Source organism: Amphibalanus amphitrite, unplaced genomic scaffold (genome assembly GCF_019059575.1).
Source record: "Amphibalanus amphitrite isolate SeventyFive unplaced genomic scaffold, NRLGWU_Aamphi_draft 001677F_arrow, whole genome shotgun sequence".
In the NCBI taxonomy this organism is placed as follows: Eukaryota; Metazoa; Arthropoda; class Thecostraca; order Balanomorpha; family Balanidae; genus Amphibalanus; species Amphibalanus amphitrite.
The window spans coordinates 74,070-93,671 of record NW_024883170.1 but is presented as its reverse complement, the minus strand read 5'-3'; the positions used below and the strand labels follow the sequence as shown (position 1 = coordinate 93,671).

Genomic DNA, 19,602 nt, shown 5'->3' with positions numbered 1-19,602 from the left:
TACATGTGTAACTTCCGAGCAGCTCTGTCGCGGGCCTCTTCGGCTATTCTGAGCTGTAGCACCCTGTTCCGCTCCTCCAGAAGACGGCTTTCTTCCAGCTGAGCTCTGATGTCATGCAGCTTCCGATCAGCATCCTCCAGCTCCACAGCAGCCTCTCTGGATCGAACTGACACAGCGGTGCCTGCTGACGTGTGTGACTTGGCACGACTTCGAGTGTGACGGGAGGTGGCAGCTGATGATTTGGTTTCATCCAGCTCTTGAAGGTACAGCTGGATCTTCCCCTGGATCAACAATTCCTCTTCTTCGAGGCGATCGGCATATTCTTGAGCTTCTTGGAGTTCGTCGTCTCCAAGTTTGCTTTCATAATTCTGATGCACCTTTCTCAGGTCGGCGAAGGCTTCTTCCAGCCTCGTGCTGATGTGCTCGATACGATCGCGGGTCGCTTTTCTTGATAACTCGACCTCAACCGCTTTGCTGACCCTGGTCGCAGCAGCCCTCTTGCAACCACGCTGCCGGCGCAGATCAGCAAGCTCCTGCTCTCTGATATCCTTAAAAGCTCCATCTGTAGTTGGATCGGGCCGTTTGACATCCTTTGCCTCTTCTTTTTCTATCCCCATCTTCTCCTGTTCAGCTCACTGGTCGCAATCCGGCCCGCGGAGGACCAGAAATGTCGCCACGTGTCCTCTGGTATTTCACACGCCAACGACACTTATTTAGCCGGATGATAGACAAGGACTGTAGGAGAACGATGGGTAGATCAGGATGGTGAGGAAGACGCCAGCCGCTGCCCGATTCCAGCCTCTCGATGGCGAGACCACTGTAATCGGACGGATCAACCGATACTCCGGCGCCTCGATGGCAAGGTTAGCCGGAGCCGACTGGTCGCACCCCTGTCTGAGCGGAGACCCCGCACCCGAGCCTCGATGGCAAGACCCGGGGAACGAGTTTAAGCTCAGTGACTCGATGGCGAGACACTGTGGCCGCCTCCCTCACACACCCCGGAAGAGGCCGTGTTATGATTCCCGGATGAAAGGAAATGATCGGCTACTCGCACGCTATGAAGACTCGCTGCTGTTCACTGTCCCGTCCCTTTTTCCACTGGTCCAGCTCCTCTCCACACCAATTAACCCGCGCCCTGCTGGGGGTCCTGGATTTCCACGCCCTGCTGGGGGGGGGGGTGTTTGAACACCCCCCCTTGTAACTCGGCTCCTGGGCCACGTAGCGATACGCGGAAGGCGGCGTTCGAAAGAGCGTAAAAAATAATGACGAAATCACTTCGGTCAATTTTTTGGTCAGGTCAAAGGTCAGGTCACCAGAGGTCATTGAAGGCAAAATTTCGCCGATTTCCAGGTCGAATGTCGAAAATTTCCAAGAAGCCAACGCACAACTCGGGAACCAATAGAGCTACAACGCCGCGGAAAAGCGCATTCGATAGCCCTATTAACGCCCTTTCTGAGTAATTCTCTCAGATTTGACCTAACGTCAACGGTTTTGCCTGCAGGGGGCAAAAACTGCAAAAATAGCCGATTTTTTCGAAAACAGTTTTTCTGCAATAACTTTTGACCCAAGCCTTGTACGAGCTTACTTTTACCGGCATCGTGTTCCTCTCGTCAAGACGCATCGAATGAACTATAACTTGACCTTGAAAGGTCAACTTGAAAATTTGACCTCAGGTCAAGGTCATGACCTGACCGGGAAGGGTCATGTTGCATATCAGTCGATCCGTATCGTCGAGCTGAACACATCTAAGGCGTTTTCATCGCTCTAGCATGCCTCTATCAAAAGTTATTTGCGAAAAACTGTTATATATCATTCGTGACCTTAGATGACCTCAGGGCATAAACAAGGGTCACGGACACCATTTTCAAGTTCAGTGTGTCTAAACCACTTGTAATTCGGTGTTTGGGAGTGTTTATAATGTCTTCCATCCAAAAGCGGCGCATTTCAATTTTCTCCCATTGACTTATAATGGGGAGGTCGCAAAATTGACCTGACCTTAGGTCATCGATATCAAAATTCTGAGATATGCATTTTGTACATGCTATTGCTCTTAGCAATCTCTGAAAGTTTCAAAGCGATCGGTCACTCGGTGTAGCTATGACAGACATTGAAAGTTTTTATGAGGTGAGGTCACTTCAAGTGACCTGGTGACCTGACCTTGAATGACCTTGGTCTGAAATTTTCACAACATGTGTAGAATTGATGTATGATAAGGTGTACCAAAAACGGCGGCGCTCCGCGCCGCCGTTTTTGAGATATTCGCGAAAAACCACAAGGGGGGGTGTTCAAACACCCCCCCCCCAGCAGGGCGCGGGTTAAGATATTTCACTTGCTATATTGTGCACCACCACCACACCACAGCCAGAGCACCACTTCCACCCACACAGCGAGCACTTCCCCGCCAAGCATCCAGAACGAACTCCCTCGAGCCCCGTGCGCCGACCCGAGGTCACCTCGCCGGCGCCCCGAGGGCAGGAGCCCACACAACCAATCACGGGGCCGCTTACAATGAGCCAGCTCAGTGCCGGCATAGCCCCGAGCGCCACGTGGTCGGCCGGCCGCCGCATGGCCCGCTCGGTGGTCCCGGGCGGCCCGGCCTGCAGCCGCCGGTGCTAACACGATGTCTTTGACCTGACCAAAGGTAAGGACAATTTTGCGACCCTTTCATTAGGTATAATGAAATGGGAGGAAATCAGGGCATGTGCCTCTTTTTATAGGTAGACAAATGTCAAAGTTAACGAATTTAAACATAACATAAGAAAACAATTAAAAATGACACACTTAATCGGAAAATTGCCACCCACGACCACTCGTTATGTTCTTGAGGTAATGTCAGGTCATGGAAGGCCTCCAGTAGTTTTTTTCAATAACTTCTGATAGAGACATGCGATATGCCTGAGCGATGAAAACACCTTAGATGATTTCAGTTTGGCGATACAAATCGACTGATATGCAACATGACCTTTACCAGTCAGGTCATGCCCTGGACCTGAGCGCTAATTTCCCAAATGACATTTGAATGTCAAATAATAGTTCATTCGACGCATCTCGACGAGAGGAGCACAGTACTAAAAAAAAAAACAATGTCATAACTTTCGTGAGTCAATAATTATTACAGTAGAAAGGTTCCTCATTAAAACAGCTCAGTAGAGGGGCGGAGGGGGTCCACTGTCCCCTCGAACCCTCCCCGGCCCGGCACGGGTTAAACAAGTTGTGCTCTGGAGGTTAAGCCGTTGATGTTAGGAAAGTCTGATGACTTTATAGGAACGTTGAAGAGCTATCGAATGCGTTTTTCGCGGTGCTGTAGTTCTATTCTTCCCCGAGTTATGCGCCAGTTTGTCAATAAATGTTGAAACAGACAACATTTCACCCACATTTCACCTTTGATGACCTCTGGTTACCTGATATTTGACATTTGACTTGACCTAACCAAAGTACGGTTAACCAACTAACCCAAGTAGTATTTGACACTCTTTCGAATGCCGCTTACCGCGTGTCACTAAGTGGCCCAGTAGCCAAGTTATAGGGGTCGGGAGGGGGGTTCAAACAGCCTCAGCCCGGCGTCGGTTAACCCTCGCCCGCACATGCCATTTTCCCATCCTAGAACGCACAGGGGGTTGCCACCCCCCTCGGGGGGGGGTTGCCACCCCCCTCGCCATTTCGTTCCTGTTGGAGATAGAGTTTAGCGGTAAAGACCAAAAAGATTCTTTGGGAAGAGACGAATTCAATGATACCCAGTTTTACCTTCTTAGGTCAGTCATTGACCTTCCAGGTCAGGTCAAACTAAAAAATGTTGCTGTTTTGGGTCACCGCTGGATATCAAGTGCGCTGCTTATCATTTACCGATGACGATGCTGTTTTCTGGTGCCAAGCCAGCTAGAACCTCTTTGTCACACTACCCGACCAGATTTTTGCTGCTGAGGTCATTTCAGGTCAAGTTAGGTCAAGGTCAATTATATGTGTTTGTATGTCTGTGTGTGTGGCGTGTTTCTTTTTTCCAACCAAAGGAAGGCGCTGTACCCGAAGATGCTTCTTTGTAACCAAACCAAACAAAAACTAACATAACCTAACCTAACCTGACCTAACCTACAACCTACAAACCTACAACCTAACCTACAACCTACAAACCTACAACCTAACCTACAAACCTACAACCTACAACCTACAAACCTACAACCTAACCTACAACGCGCCAAAAATTTCGGCCGGCAGCGGGATTCGAACCCTAGTTATCAGACCATGGGGCGAGTGCGCTAACCATTACGCCACGCAGCCAGCTGATCGGATCGAGGTGTAAGTCACTTTTCAATGACGCAATGGGATATTCTCCGTATAGCGCCTTCCTTTGGGTGGAAAAAAGAATTACGCGTGTGTGTCTGTGTGTATACTGATGTGTGCACCGATTGTTTTTGTGTCCATATTACATGAAATAATGATCTGAGAAGCTTTTACCAAAAATGCAGTCAAAAAAATCACAAAAAGTAAATCAGCTTGCCTAAAACGCAATTATTTTAGATGACCTAGGTTGACCTTGACCCTGAACTTGACACCTGTACCTCGTCGAACAACATGTTCCATGATAGGTGGGAGGTAAGACTGGCAAAAAAGACCGAAATCAAGGTGTCAAAAGCTCACAAGGCCCATGGCAAACGCAAGATGTTGAGAATTGACCATTTGGGTCATGACATGACCTGAAAAACAAGGTCATATCTCCGAAACCAAAAATCACAGAAACTTGAAATTTTCAGTGGACATCAAGAAAGGATAGAGGAGCAGCTATACGAAAAATCAGCCTTCTAACTCTAAAAATGTTGAGTGCAGAGCAGAAAGACTACCTGGGGGGTGGCAACCACCCCCCCCCCCATGTGCGGGCGAGGGTTAAGGGAAGGCACTATCATTTTGGGGGCGCAGCAGATACCTATGCTAAGGGACGACAACATCATTTCGAGACGCGTCACCATTTTTTTTTAGGGCACTTTAACCACTTTGAGGGGCACCATCGACACTGTGAGGAGCGCAATTATCTCGTTGAGCGTTGAGGGGTGGCACCATTACATTGAAGGGCGCCATGTGAGCAGTGATGTGGGGCAAAATGACAATGAGGAGCGCCTCCGATACTTAAAGAAGAGATGCCATCATTACTCGGGGGGGGGGGGGCAACATCACTTTTATTTCGAGGACGCCACCCACATTGTAAGGGGCGGCACTGTAACTTTAAGGACCGCCGCGGATACTTTAAGGGGCGGCTCCATCATATGGAGGGGCGCTACAGGTCGTTAATGGATTGCAATAGGTATGATAGTTATTTAGGGACTCCGATACTCCGAAGGGCGCCACCGTTTGTTTGAGGGTGACATCATCACTTTGAGGGGCACCACCGATATTGTTCGGGGCGCCACCGACATTATAAGGGGCGCCACCGACACTGCCAGGAGCACTTTGACCGGCGTTACTATCACATTTAAGGGCGCCGTGAGCACATTGGGGGCGGCACCATGACGTGGAGGGGCGTTACGGAAGGTTTGAGGGGCGGCAACATGACATTGAGGAGCGCATCCGACACTTGAGGGACACCAGCATTTCTTTGAGAGGCGGCACCTTGACTTTTGAGGAGACACCACCGACACTGTAAGGGGCGGCACCATCACTTTGAGGGGCGCCACGGATGGTTTGAGAAGCGGCACCATTATGTATATGGAGGGGCGCTACAGAAAGTTAGAGGGCGGCAACATTGTATTGATGAGTTCCTCCAAAACTTCTTTGAAGGGCGCCACAGACACTGTAAGGGGCGGCACCAGCACTTTTAGGGGCGGCAGCATCATTTTGAGGGGCGCCAACGACTCGTTGACAGGAGACACCATCACATTTAGGGGCGCCACTGGCACTTGAGGGAGGCACCATCACATTGAGTGGCGCCACCGATACTGAATCATCTGCTTGAGGGGCAGCTCCATCACAATGAGGGGCTATGTGGATACCTAGAGGGACGGCACCATTATATTGGTGGGTTCCTCTGACACTTCGAAGAGCGTCACTGACACTATAAAGGGGCGGCACTAACACTTTTAGGGGCGGCAGCATCATTTTGAGGGGCGCCACCGACTCGTTGGCGGGCAGCACCATCACATTCAGGGGCGGCGTCATCTTCTTGAGGGGCGGCATCATCTTCTTGAGGGGCGGCATCATCTTCTTGAGGGGCGGCATCATCTGCTTGAGGGGCGGCGCCAACACTTTAAGGGGCGGCAGCATCATTTTGAGGGGCGCCACCGACTCGTTGGCGGGCAACACCATCACATTCAGGGGCGCCAACGGCACTTTGAGGGCGGCACCATCACATTAAGGGGCGCCACCGATACTGAAAGGGGCGGTATCATCACATTGAGGGGCTCCACAGATGCTTAGAAGGGCGGCACCATTACATTGAGTGGGGCTACTAACATATTTAGGGGCGGCACTGTCACATTGAGTTGCGGGATCATCACTTTCTATAGACGGCTGCTTCACTTTAAGAGGCGGCATTATCATTTTGGAGGGCAGCAGCCTCACTTTGAATGACGGCACCTAGCCTGCATGTGCGTGCTGCATCCTAGAGGGGGCGGCAACTGGGTCGGCAAACGGCTGTCACTGGGTCGGCATTCTCCGTGACTGGGTCGGCAATTGCCGACCCAGTTAGCATGTTAAAATACGCCCTGTGTTGGTACGGTGTGAGATCACTGGGCAGGTGCGCTTCCTTCCGCCTGCGCGGTTGGCACACTCAGACGAGGAGAGGAGTGAGGTGGCGGTTCCAGGTGGTGACTAACCCGACAGCCGGGCGCCAGTCGGCCCATCCGTTATCTGAGCGCTCACCAGACAAAGCCCCGCCAGACAACCACGACTGATGGGTCGCGCACCTCGTCAAACGAGACCGGCGACAGCACGTTAATATTTTTCATCTTAGAATAGCGTGCGATAATCTATCTTCGATACCAGGAGGCTGACAGGGTAAACACAGAAACAGGTCGCATAAACCTGCCACGAGCAGCATCAGATCGTTCAAAGACGCTGCCGGTAATGATACAGGAGCCATGTCCTTAGTTGGAGTGCACTGACGGCTGGCGCCAAGATCTGACCTGCGGTTGACGGCGCCGAGCGAGGCATGTTTCCTGGGCAGCCGGGGTTAGGTGCGGAACTCTGTGTCACTTGCGTCGTGTCACCTGTTTCGTCGTGCAACGCCTGTTCCCCCAGCACAGTGTCTTCACGATGTGGCGCTTCCAGCCCACTGTAACCGGACAGCGAACAGCGCGCCTCGCTGGACACAAAGACAATCAATGCGGCTGTGATTGACGCGGCGCGGCTGCTCGGTGGGCGCTGACCGCCTCCGCTGTCCGTGTCAGGGCCACCGCCGCGTGTAATTGCCCCCCCCCCCCCCCCCCCGAGACGGCCGGCCGCACCGCTCAGCGCCGCCAAAGGCGGGCCGTCGGGCGCGGCTGATTGAAAGGTTTTATGAACGCGATTGTTTGCAAGAACCGTTCCGCTTCGGTTTCAATTCCGGCTCGCTGATATCGAGAGCGGCGCCGTCTCCAGGCAGCCAGTCCTCGCCTCATTTGAATAATAACAAGGCTTTGTCTCTGAACTCGGGGACTGCGCTCTCCATCCATCTCGGAGCCGAGTGAGACGGATGCCGTGCTGTGCTGCTTAGAGCCGTGTTGGGTTCAGTGAGGCGCAGCACGACATTAGGGTGCGGGACTTATTTGCCCGAGTTCTGTCCTGGCCCTGAGCACTGAGCAGTGCGCACCTCTGTCTCAGCAATGAGCACCCGTCCCAGCACTGGACGTGGTCCCTCTCTGTCCCGCTACTGAGCTGAGTGAGCAACTTTACTCCATTACCGAGCATGAACACCAGCGCCCAGTGGGCCTCAGTGAGCGCCATCACCGGGCAGCCAGCCCCGCCAGCCCGCAGTGGTCACCAGCCGAGCGGGTCGGACGGACGGCCGGATCCACGGCCGCCGCCGTGATTGTTTGATCAATGGATCAATGTCCCGGCCGTAAAACTATTTGAGAAGCCATTCGTGACGGCGATGATTCCAGATTACGATGACGCCGCGACCCCAGCAGAGGTCGCCGGTTGTGGGATTTTCCAGATTTATAGCCAGCTTGAAGGACAAGAGGAACACTTTAGAACGCTGTTAGTGCTAAAAGACTGTTTTGTCGCTCTGCGGGACACCCGACAGTCGCTTTTATCGCCTCTAGCCGTCAGCAGATAAAAAGGTGCTCGTCATCAGTCGTTCAGTCATAAAGACGTCAAGCAATAACATTTTTAGCATTGCCCTGCACTATAGGGATACGGAATCGGAGTCGGAGTAGGAATCGGAGTCGGAGTCGGAGTCGGAGACTATCTGGGTCGATAGTTCTGCCCGGAGTCGGAGTCGGAGTTGGAGTCGGCTTTTGGGAAACAAAGTCGGAATCAGATTCAGATTCAGAGTCACCGAAAATCCATTAATCCTGCAGCTCTGCTGTGTACTAAATACTGAAGAAAAAATGTTGGTGTGGTCCGTATTAATATGTGAGGAAAATAATATCAAGCCCGCTGCTGCCTGGAATTAAAGGTATGCCTTCATTTATTTATCAAACCAACGCTACAATCAAACCGTTGCAAGTTGCTCACAAACTGACTACATTTTGCGCTTGCTGACATTTAGGGCTGAGTGCTACTCAAGAGCCAGCCGTATCGATGAGAACAACCGATGGCGGCCGACAATACGGCTCCTCCAGCCGAGAAATCAGTTGTTCACCAACGTGAAATCAATCGGGCCAATTTCGCGTAGAGCCGTTTTCCATTATGAGAAAACCGCTGGCCCGTGTCTGGCAAATCGACGTAGCTCCCACGCTTCACATAATGCTTTCGGGTGCCAGTTGCAAACGGCATTTGGAAACATTAGATAGGAGCACCGATCCTAGGGTCTAAAATATGGTTTCGCATGTGTGTTTTTTTTTTTTTTAATATCTCACTGAACCACTGGGAACATTTATTCAACAACAGTGCCAATAAATGGGTGATCTGACGCCTGGCTCAGATATATTTGGCTCCGTTTCCAGTATCTCATTTCCTTTCAAATATTGATGACACAACTTTTTCGTTGTTGTTTGTTTCAGGCCGGCCCGGGCTGTCTAACTCTGGGATTTATGTGCCACTTTATTGACCCCGCTGACCGAGAGTCCGGCACACGCTGGGGCCCGGGAGTCGGTTCTCGTGTGTCACTCCGCGCCGAACAGTGAAAAAGCCGCTGGGCACTGGTCAGTCCAATTGGGGGAATGGTGCTGGTGCTGCCAGAAGCCGCTGCCCACGGGTCAGTCCAATTGAGAGACTGATGCTGCCAGGGAGGGCAGATACAACATTCCCCGACCCCATCGCAATCCTCTGAGAAGCAGGTCAATCACCGTCGTGTGACCTTGTAGGCTGTGTTGATGGATCTATGCTTTGAGCTGCAAAAACAACACAACTGAGCGACGATAAATATTTTTCGAGACAAAGTGTCCTCACAGCGCTGCATAGACACTATGAAGGGGAGCAGCCCGCCATGGAGTCTGAATACCAAGAATATCTATACTGGCGGCAGGGTTGTGCTCGACTAAAAAAAAATTGCCGACTCGACTCATCATTCAACTTCAGAATGCCCTGACTCAACTCTGACTCAAACAAGGAGCTGATTTTTTCCCTTGACTCGACTCATGACTCAAGCGTCTCAATGAAAATATGAGCTGACTCAAACTTGACTCAAATTTTTTGTTGAGTCAAATGTGTTGATTTAAAATTGACTCAGATAAAAAAGTTGTTGAGCGGGGGGGGTGAAAAAATCCGGCAGCAGGGCCAGGCCTAAGTTATTAAGCGGGGGGAGAATGAAAAACTTATACTATATAGTGTTTCTAGTAAGTTGAGTCAGCTGACTCATGTTCCTAAATGTTTTTTGACTCAACGCAATGTCAAAAGTTATTTTACTGACTCAACTCTGACTCAACTCAACACCTTAATATTTTTGTCCGACTCAACTCTGACTCAACTCAACAGCTCAACATTTTATCCGACTCGACTCAAATCTGACTCATTTGAGTCAGAGTTGAGTCAAATTTCTGACTCGACTCATGAGTCAAGCACAACCCTGACTGGCGGATCCAGGGGAACAAATCCCCCCCCCCCCCCAGAGCGTTCGAAATCGATTGACTTTGGCAGTTATTTCCGAGAAAAGAAAGAAAACAACTTTTATCGAAAAATATTTACTTTAAATTGTACAGCACAGTGCATAATCCATCAATATTCGGGGAGTTTTTCGAATAAAGAGAAGCTTTTTCGGGGGTATGCCCCTTGCAGCGTTCGCGGCCACCTTTCTGTATCCGCCAATGAGACTCACAGGTTCAATGTGCACCAAGAGCGTCATGGGTAAGGCGGCTGTGCTATACATATACATTGAGCGTTGGACAGTTTCATGTACACAAGGTAGGCCGAAGCCCAGAGGCAGACGATTCTTAGATGGTCGCCCATCTCCCATTTGCCATTTTAGTTATTCACAATATTTCATATTTAATCCTATCAAAATAAATATCTGTAAATTTATAATATGAGAATAAAACGGATGCAATGTCTTAGCAAGACAAAACTAAATAAAAAGCGAAACTTGCGCTGTTACTGGTTTTGCATTCACATGAAATAATGCATATAGATAAGTAGGTATATGCTCTTCTTGAAAGTAAAGCGTACGTATCTGCATGGATTTGTCGACCACCTATCGACCATTCCATGCAAGGCTTCTAAGCAGTTAGCTGGGATCCGATTAGTGGAACGATCAGTATACATGCTGGACGTTTAAAGGACCCCACCATAAATCACAGACGAGGGGACCAAACCGTCTCCGTCCCGCTCGCATGACCAGCCCGCATTGCACACATGGGGGTCATTAGCCAAACGCTATTCATTTTGAGCGCAGCCGAGCATCACTAAGACGCGAATCATTAGTTCATCGGCTGAGGAAAGCCGTTACTCAGTAGCCAATCGGCTGAGGTTTTGGAAACACAGCCGCCACGTCAGAGTCGCTCGTCATTGCGGCGTCAAACATTCCGCCGTATTCTTGTTCCAGATATCTGAAATGACTGCAGAGTCCGGATCGGTGACCAACCATTCTCTGGCAACGAGCCCGGTCGCGTGTAACTGGCTGGGTGGGTGGATTCATTACATGGACCTCGCTACATCATGTCCAGAGCCGGCAAAGATCTGCAGTGCTGTGATTCTGGTACATCGACGATCCTCGGGACCGAAATATCCGGTGTCTCATCAACCGCACGACTCGCCGACATTCATTGTGGACCGGTCGGGCGGACGTGCCCGCAGGTCGACCGGCCGTGCCCGCAGATCGGGCGACCACTGCACTGCACAGGACCGCGGCACGTGCAGGGGGTCAGACGACCGACATAGAAATGTGGGGACACTGGACAGCTCGGACAGCCATGCGGCACACTGAGTGGATAGGTCAGGAGTTTGGCAGGTATCCCGACAGAATTTTTTGCTGCGGGAGGTCGCGGACAGCCGACAGATGAGTGTAGACAGGTCGAACAGTAGCCGCACAGGTCTCTGATCAGCCCCCCGACCGACCTGAATAGGACGCGGGGGAGAGGAGCGGACAGGGGCCTCTCGTTGGCAGGTCGCCCTGTCCGCTGACAGACGGACAGTGTGGCGAGGCATCTGTCAGAGCTGACCTGAACTGCGACTCTGATAGCACTGAGACACTCGCGGACGACGCACTGACCCAGTGGTGTGAGCCAGGCGCCACACGACGCACCCCAGTGACACAATGTTGTCACAACGTCAGAGACGGATGTCGCGAAACTCTAATTTGACCTTGAACTTGACATTTTCATTACTTTACGCTCGGCGCTCGCTGATTAATTGGAGACGAAATATAAAATGGCAATGAAAGCACCGGTGTCTTGCTGCTTCAACACAATGCATGTGTACACAATTACAACGGATGTAAGCGCTCTGTCTTTTCAGTCGCAGACGACAGCAACAACAAAGAGAGCCTCTTGTGACTCGTTCAGAGGAGCACAACAGCATTATTCTGCTCTGCGTATGCATCTCTGGAACCTATTTCGCAGAAATCATTTCAGAGCCCAGCGGGAATAAGATGCAGTGGAGCTCATAATTTATCATACCTTTGTGTATTCAGCTGATTTATGGCCATGAATTACATAAAACATAACAGGACGTATGATGACAGTGATTATGGCTTTTGTGGTTTGTGACACTCAAAGGAGTCATGAGAAAATTTTTGAGGCCTCAGCAATCAGCATACCGAGGCATTTCCTACATAACATCCACTCTTACAACGCACCTACATTACTCCTCAATTCTATTACTCTTTAACAATGTACTATGTAACTAAAATCACATTTGTAACAATGCTGCGCAGTGCGCAAGCCGCTATAGCTCCATAGTGACTTGACGCATTCCCGATTTCCATGCATTCCATGCAACTAAGGAAAGATGTTATCAGTAAATCCCAAAACATGGTTCTATCCTTTGAAGTGACATCGTATCAGAACAGCATCAACAAAAGCTGCAACTGATAGCTTTATGCCGCTCTCATGATTCCATTGCTGCTTACCACAAAATAATTCAGAAATATTGAAAATGAATCGTACGCATCCACTGACTATCTTACATAACTATAGGATCATTTTTCAATCCTGGACCTGACGCACCTGTCGCACCTATTGTATAGATGGATTTTATCCTCTAAGATAAATTTTGATTCGGGAATTTCGTTTTCAAGATATCGATCATCTTCACACCAATTTCAACAACATTGTCATAAGAAGCTAACGTCATCATAAAACAGTATTACGACAGCACTGACTTATCAATATTGAGAAAATATGTGATAACGCCAAAGCTATTATTTCAAAATGTCTTTAAAAATATTTTTACGTACATAACTACAAATTATTTTTTTGTAGTAATGAGTGGCATCATCGAGTGACCTGTATAAATTATTAATTTGAGCGGCCTTTCCAGGACAGAAATATCAAGCGAACGTAGACATATTCGAGCGACGAACTTCACTTCATTGAACTTGAAGTTCGGCCTTGAACAGGAATGTCAACTTCATCAAGTATCCAATTTGATCAGCGAGCTGGCGCTGTTATTTAATTAATACATTCAATGTCGAGTTCAAAGGGTCGCGATCGGGTAGCTCGTTAGAAATACCACTTGGCTCGGCAACTCTGGCGACTTGGAACTCTTGAATCCAATCATGTGTCGGGGCGACCGGAGCGGCGGCGCGCGCCTCTGGTTGATGTCACAGACGGGTTTTGCTGCTCGGATATCGGACTGACGGGTCTGTGTAATCCATCCGGCAGAGACGGCCGTATAGCCGCACGGACAGCACACCACTGATAGCAACCAGAATGCATCCCTCTGGTATACCATGAGACCGATTGTTTGCATCGCCACCCAACAGGGACATATATATTCTGAAAACGGGGGCTGATTTGAATGTTTCCTTTTATTTGGAAGCTGTTAGCCTCTTCAGGCTGCTCAGTGCATAAATTACCACACCATTAGACACCCTCAGCGGGCTCAGCCGCGTTTGGAACAGTTTAATTAATTCACCTGAAGATCTCGACAGTTGATTTAAAAGAACAATTCTTCGTTTTTTATGAGCAAGAGTTTGTCGAAACCAAGGAAAATGTTAGCATATCAGTCAATAGGTGCCTTATTGTGGATAATTTCGTTAGTTTTCCTCCCTTTTCTTCAACAATGCGCGTTGCCCGCCCTTTACCGTGACAATCTGTTGGTGTTCGCAAGCCCTGCTCGCCGGTGGAGGTTGTGGAACGGGGAGTGTCCCTGCTCGTGGCCGTGACCGGGTCCGTGTCCGTGAGCCCGTGTCCATTTCCGTGTCCGTGTCCGTGTCCGTGTCCGTGTCCGTGCCCTTGGCCGTGGCCCCACACTCGGAGGAGGTCTGTGCCGGGCCAGCAGATGGGTCTCCTGAGGCCGCCGGCTGCACCAATCTATCGCGGCAAGTGGCTACCCCCCCCCCGCTGGTCACAGCCGCCACCCCCCAGTGGAGCCGCGGCCAGCGTTGAGCGGAGCACTGCCGAGTTATCCCGCCGAGCGTCGCCGGCCGAGATAACTCATCATTTGAACGGCTCTGCACTGCGCGGTCAACAAGTGGTAGCTGCGGCACTAGCGGCCAACGTTTATATCGTGTGATTACATTTCCGAACGAAATTGGATTCTGATCGATCATACTATTACATTACATGTAGTTGTTCAATGTTCATATCGAAATCAAATAATCCTATCAAAATAACACTGTCACCAAGCACGTATGTGCCCGGCATTAGCCTTTCCAGTTTCCCCAAATTACTTCAAGTTCGCCGTTGAGTCCAACCTTTAAACTTCGTGTGACGTTAATGAACGTACTACCGGGTCTCCTGGTCTGAGACCTATTCACAGGGCCTAGTCAGATCCTTCCCCACGATCTTCTCTGCGCAGCACAGACCCAAAGGCCCTCGCATCACGAGGCTCCGCAGTCCGCACCGTTACGCTGCTTAACATGCAAATTGTTCCCCAGCAGCTGATGTGTTCGAGGATGAAAATTTCGCCGAAGAGCCTGGTGAGTCCCCGCTTCTATTATCGCTCTGGACGTGTGGCAAACTTGGAAATGGCAGATTTTTCTGTTGTGAGGAGGTGCTGGTGGTCTGTGGTGCTTGCTGGATCATGTCAATGTATGTATCTTTAGAGCTTGACGTGCGCGGTGCGAATAACGTGATGTGATCTGACAAGACACATTCAGGAATCCCGCAGATCATGAGGCTTTGTTATTGAGCGGACTGTGAATTAGCTATAATTGCTATGCGTAATTACTTAAAAATCGGGATTTTCTTCCAGCGTTTATTTGTGGATGACAAAGAAAACTTAATCACTTCATCGTCTCAAAAATTATCTAATAATATAAGATAATAGGTATAATATAAGATAAGTTAACTCTTTCGACCTATACTTCCTTATTGTCTCTATCAACGCTACACGGGAGACGAGAGTCAATTGACAATAGAACTGTCCGGGCTCCGGAGTCTGACGGATGAACTCGCTGTTCAGTTCAGCACTGTGCTAACGGACGCAGCTGCGTGCTGTTTCGAACGGCCATTTCTATGCGTCGGCAAACACAATTACGCCGGCTGTCGTAGTCGCCCCAATTTGTTCGTGCAGCGTAGTCGGACGTATGTCGCAGGCGCTGTGGTGCACATCTCGTGTTGCGCACTGCCCCGGCCTCTGCTATAACCGACCGGACGACCGCCGCCGCCGCGCCCGGCACCATTTGGTCCGGCCGGGGGGGGGGGGGGGGCGGAGAGCCGCGGGCACGTCTCTCCGTGTCAAGAGGGCGACGCCGGAGAGGATGAGAGTGCAAGTCGGACGGCACTACAGCCACGGACGAGACATGGTTAATGTAGGCCGAGCCGGACCGGCACGACAGTCCCGCAGTGAAGTTGCGGAACTAGTTATATCCGGACGCCGGCGAAGGTGAGGAAGGTGGACTAATCGGTCTTTTTATTACGACTGTTTATTGTTGTCAACCCGCGCACCGACGGGGGACGGTTATCCGCCCCCCCCCCCCCGAGGTTTTTCGCGAATAGCGGGAAAGCGCCGCAAAATTTAGCATGATTATTCTCTCATCAATTTTACACATGGTGTGCAAGTTCAAACCTCCTAACTTTCAAGGTCAGGTCACCAGGTCACTTTGAATGACCAAGCCTCAAGTCACTTTTTTGCAACTTTGCCACAGTGTCAGAGCTACAGTAGATGGCGGAGGCCTTTTAAAGTCGCGGGATGTTATTATGTCATTGGTAGCTACATTTGTATACCTCGGAATTTCGATATCGATGACCTAAGGTCAGGTCAATTTCTCGACCTCCCCGTTAGAAGTCAATGGGGGAAAAATCACCTCCCAGTTTTTCCACTAAAACGCGTCGGAATGGCTCCATATACCTACCATACACGACTTCATATACGATCAACCTTCACTACCTTGACGCCTGTTTTGCTGTTGGCCAGCTGTAAGGTCATGTGACGTCATCAAAGGTCACCAACGTTTTTTTTTGCCAATAACTCCTTACAGGAATGAGATACAGCCGCGGGATGGTCTCATAGTGTTCAGCTCGTCAAGGCGCATCGAATGTTATACATGATGACCGCGAAGTCACGTGACCTGAGGTCAACCTTTGACCTTAAACTTTCGAGGACAACATATATATATGATTCGATGCGGATTGACGAGAGGATCACGATGATGCCCTTAGTTTGTTCCTAGCTTGACTAATTTGAACGTTATTCGAGAAAAACTCTCCATATCTAGCGCCGCCATTTTGACTTTTTTACCCCTGTGACGTCATATTTGACCTGACCTGAAAATGATCTAGTAAAAATTGTAGACCTTGTCCGTGCGTACCCCCTGCCGTTTACCGCTTGTCGCTATCTGGCTTCGTTCTCGAGATATCAGGGGGACGGTCATCCGCCCCCCCCCCCCCCCCGTCGGTTGTATGTAAGTTGGCACAGACCCCCGTCGGTACGCGGGTTTTAAATATGATGTCTGAAACTTTTCCCTTTTTGGCTAGGATTATGAGCCAAAAACGCAGCTGGATCGCAGCTGGATCATGCCATTGTCCATACTTGGTCAGAGTTATAAGAAAAATAAAAGTCGTAGCAACAGGCAGGGACTAAGGCCTTTCATCATTTTCGATGGCTCGCACTATCTGACCTCAGCACCAGTCCAGAGATAACTCTCTAGGGAAGACCAGCGGAGAGCCGACTCCATTTTCACCGCGGTGTCCCTTTACAACTGTCCCTGAGAGGTGCGGAGAGACGCCCGACATATGAACAAAGGACAAGTTCGCTCAACTCGGCCGCAACCACTCTCGTCCCACTTTCCTGCGGCGGTGGACAGAAAATCGGACCGGGCGAGGGCAGTCTCCCCTGCCCGCTGCCGGGTCCGTCAGCTTTAAGAGTTGCACAATGGCAGTACGGCGAGGGCAGCGAAATTAGCCACTCTCCCGGGAAACTAGAAAGTAACTGAGCACCATACGGACAAGCTAGGTAGCAAACGGTAAAAGATAAAACGTTTCGCTTCTGCAAGCCCAAAAAATAAAAAAAATGTTCAGGCTGCTAAAAATTCCGTAAATTTAGTGACTAAGGAGCATACAAAGAAGTTTCGCTGGTTTTGCAATAAGATGTATGAACCGTTCGGTTGGCAACCGCCACGCCGATTGTGGATTGCTCTTGATCGTCAATACATACATAGGGGAAAGTGGGGTAAGACGGGCACCTTAACTTTGGAGCCATTTTTTGGCCGGTTAGAAACATCATAGAAACGGGAAACTGAGTGAAAACCTTTTTTAGACATTTTACTTCCATTTGCCAGAAGATGAGACTTAGATCTGATTCAACAAATAAGCTGCAGATATTTTTGCAAAACCTTGCAAAAACCCGTCTTACTCAACCCCATGGGGTAAGACGGTTACATGGGTAGGTCAAGACCACCAGCTTCTTTCACCGACCAGCACAGCTCGCAACGAATGCCCGAGATTAGCCGCATTGATACAGTCGCTCGTTGGTCTTAAGTGCTTCGGAAATGGCACTAAACGAGATTCGTGCAGAAGGCGTATGCTCGTATATAGGCCCTAGTTCAGAAGCCATGTAGAACCGTTTTTCACATTCATTATTCGAGAATAAACTGTACCAAAGGAATATTGCTAGCATGTCTGTGAGTATCGGAATCGAACATATTCTTATTAGAAATGCTTCTTTTTTCTTACCGCAACAATTTTTTTTTTACCATTACAGACCTATGGATTCGTAGTTGACCGTCTAACCCCCAAACTCAATGTCAGAAGTTCAGCACGATTTTTCTCTGTTGACAATTTGATGCAGACAAAGCAAATCCGCGGTAAATGAACACTGGTGGCATATGAGTGTACCACAAGTGATTGCCAGTTTTTAACTCCATAGTGCTGCACACAAAAGCTTGCACAATACATTATGGATGTTTTCAATGAAATGAGTGTTTTAAAGAAATCAAAATAAAAGATTATCGACTAAACACAAATTCACCAGACTTCAATCGTGGTGTGTAGTGGGAAAGGCAATTGTGGTCCTAATTTTTCTCGCTCGTAGCGCTATTGGTTTGGTCTGCAGAAGGGGTGCCCGTCTTACCTACCCTGACCGTCTTACCCCACTTTCCCCTACATACATACATAGTGATGATGCGTGCCTCGGTTACCAAAGGCAAATAACTCTTTGATGTACTTACCAGAAAATGTACGACTTTCAGGCCTTATCATTTGAAGAATCATCTGGAACAACAAAGGAAAAGTTAAGGGTACCTACTTGCTTGCACATTTGTGCACACCAAGTCTGTCATATTCGCGTTTTTGATCAAGCCCGAGTGACAAAATCATGGGATACAATTATAGTTATGCAAAGGATAGTTATGCTGCAAGATTGATGTAAATACATACGCTCGACATTCAATATTAGAGTAGTGGACCATTGCTGATAAAGCCATTTAAGGAGTAAGCGCAAAATCATTTAAAAATGACGCCTTTTCCTACCACTCCTTCTTTTTGGTTCGTGAAAGCTAAGACAAAAAATGATTTAGCGTTAAAAAAGAAGAAAAAAGCCCGTAATAATGGCTTCATGGTTGATGCGTTGTTAACGTGCCGTGAAATCTCTCACATCCCTAATTGCATTAGATATGCGTTCTAGTGAACTTTCAACGACCCGGTCGATGATTGTCAGAACTGCCTGCCCGTTTTAAAAAGAACGGCGCGATTTCCGCACTCGGGACTCGCATTCATTCCTTTGAAATAAACTGAAGGCTTGAGTCACCCAAAGCCAAGCATTGACGTGTGATGCAATTTCCAGTGTAGTTTGAGCAGACCAAAACATGCTTACTCAGTGACCTCCGTGATAGCGACGCAAGCATAATCACGCTCTGTTTGCCGCCTGCTGTTTCGGTAACTACCTGCTCCACAGTTCCGTTCGTCATTGGGAATTAACCACGCGTCGCGCGAGGCAATAGGACACTGCACAGTACACAGTGCACAGTGGACAGGCGGGCCGCTCCCGCTCTACGCCGGAAACCAGAGTCTCGACTGCACACTGCACAGCCCGGCGACTAGACGACTGCCCACTGTATGTATGTGCGCACGTTCGTACAGGTAAGTGACTGGCCGATCGCACACAGGTGACTGGACGACCGTTCAACTGACTGAACGACCGTTCAGCCCGGCGACTGGACAACCGTTCAGCCCGGCGACTGGACGACCGCACAGACAAGTGACTGAACGACCGTTCAGCCCGGCGACTGGACGACCGCACAGACAAGTGACTGAACGACCGTTCAGCCCGGCGACTGGACGACCGCACAGACAAGTGACTGAACGACCGTTCAGCCCGGCGACTGGACGACCGCACAGACAAGTGACTGAACATCAGCCAACCGACTGCATAGGCCGACTGTACCGACCGCGGGCGGGCTGCACAATGCAGTGATAACTGCACAGTGCACAGTCTGCC

The 19,602-nt window shown here is 49.6% G+C and overlaps 1 protein-coding gene across 1 annotated transcript in view; it reads right to left on the bottom strand.

The window, feature by feature from the left end:
• Positions 1–18,381, bottom strand: part of LOC122374579 — a gene marked incomplete at its 3' end in the record, with an annotated part of 46,616 nt that extends 28,235 nt beyond the window's left edge. Inside the window, exon 1 of the mRNA XM_043353392.1 lies at positions 18,335–18,381. The remainder of the gene's footprint in view (positions 1–18,334) is intronic.
• Between the last annotated feature and the right edge of the window lie 1,221 nt (positions 18,382–19,602).